The following is a 1884-nucleotide window of genomic DNA, read 5'->3' as shown; positions in this document are numbered from 1 at the left end:
TGGTTAATATTTATCCCTCAACCAACATGATTAAAGCTGATTATCTGATCATTTATCTTACTGTTGTTTGTGGGATCTTGCTGTGCACAAGCTGGCAACTCTAATTCCAGTAAGAAGTCTCACAACATCAAGTTAAAGTCCGACAGGTTTATTTGGTAGCACAAGCCACAAGCTTTCGGAGCGCTGCCCCTTCATCAGGTGGGTGGGAGTTGTGTTCACAAACAGGGCATATATAGACACAAACTCAATTTACAAGATGATGGTTGGAATGTGAGTCTTTATAAGTAATCAAGTCTTAAAGGTACTGAGTGGAGAGAGGGTTAAGCACATGTTAAAGAGATGTATATTGTCTCCAGCCAGGACAGTTAGTGAGATTTTGCAAGCCCAGGCAAGTCAGGGGGTTACAGATAGTGTAACATGAACCCAAGATCCCGGTTGAGGCCGTCCTCATGTGTGCGGAACTTGGCTGTCAGTTTCTGCTCAGCAATTCTGCGTTGTCGTGTGTCGTGAAGGCCGCCTTGGCGAACACTTACCCGAAGATCAGAGGCTGAATGCCCGTGACCGCTGAAGATTTCCCCAACAGGAAGAGAACACTCCTGCCTGGTAATTGTCGAGCGGTGATCATTCACCCATTGTCGTAGCGTCTGCATAGTCTCACCAATGTACCATGCCTCGGGACATCCTTTCCTGCAGCGTATCGGGTAGACAACGTAGGCCGAGTTGCAAGAGTATGTACCGTGTACCTGGTGAATGGTGTTCTCATGTGAGATGATGTTGGCCGAGTTGCAAGAGTATGTACCATCAACTCTAATTCCTACATGGCAACTGTGACTACACATCAAAAGGACTTCATTGGCCATATAGCACTCGGGACATTCTGAGGTTGTGAATGATGCTAATGGGTACGATCTTACCGTCCAGTCATGTCACACTCCCATTGCAGCGAGGTCAGAGAACTTGGCACCTGGCCATATCCACATTCACCGTGGCAGGATGGGAAAATCCCACTGGCGTGAAAAGTGGTAAAATTCCAGCCATAGTTTTGTGAAGAAGGTAGCTCCCTATTTTGAACTAACTAACAACCAATATAATCTCTGGGATAAAGACATTTAGTTATGGATAAATTTGGCTTATATTCCCCAAAAATGAAAAGTTAAGAGATTATCCCATTAAATAAAGAAGGGGACTGACACAGTTGATAAGGAAAGAACAAAATTCAAAACAAATAGATAGAGGGTGGAAATTTGTGGATGTGATGGGGATCTTGGACTGAAGAGCCATCGAGAACCCTGTCTTACCTCTTTTCAGGAAGACTGCCACAGCGTGTTCTGCTTGGGCACTTGACAGACCAGCAGTGCATCTATCCTTGGAATTAAGGACCCCAGCAGCGCAAGTCCTGCCTACCAAGAGTTACTGATGGTGGTTGCTGTTGTTACAACATTCACCCAAGATCTAAGATCCCAAGATCCTGGATCCCAGGCTAAGGATGGGTAATGGCTGGAGACAGCTTGCAGTGTTGGGGGGCTATGGGGTGGAGTCATAGAGTGGGTGTTGGGGAAGGGGAATAGGCTGCAGGGAAAAGTGCTTGCTCTAAGCAAGCCCACACTTCTCGATGCCAGGTCCCTCAATCAGACACTGAGTGCCTTTAAACGAGGACTGCGTGGATTTGTTTGTTGAGCGCCCCCCACCAGAAGCTGAGTTAATACCAGTGGCAGTGGGATGAGGCCCTTAAATGGGCTTTGATTGCCCACTTAAGGGCCTCAATTGGTGCCGAGAATAGTAGGCTGTCCATGGGTCTTCTGGTCCCAGACTTAATCGGAGTGAAGATGGGAATCGACTGGCGCTGTGAGGCAGCAGGGCTAACAATTGTGCCACCGTGCTGCC

The sequence above is a fragment of the Mustelus asterias genome, chromosome 4, assembly GCF_964213995.1.
Source record: "Mustelus asterias chromosome 4, sMusAst1.hap1.1, whole genome shotgun sequence".
Lineage (NCBI taxonomy): Eukaryota > Metazoa > Chordata > Chondrichthyes > Carcharhiniformes > Triakidae > Mustelus > Mustelus asterias.
This window is presented reverse-complemented; position numbering follows the sequence as displayed.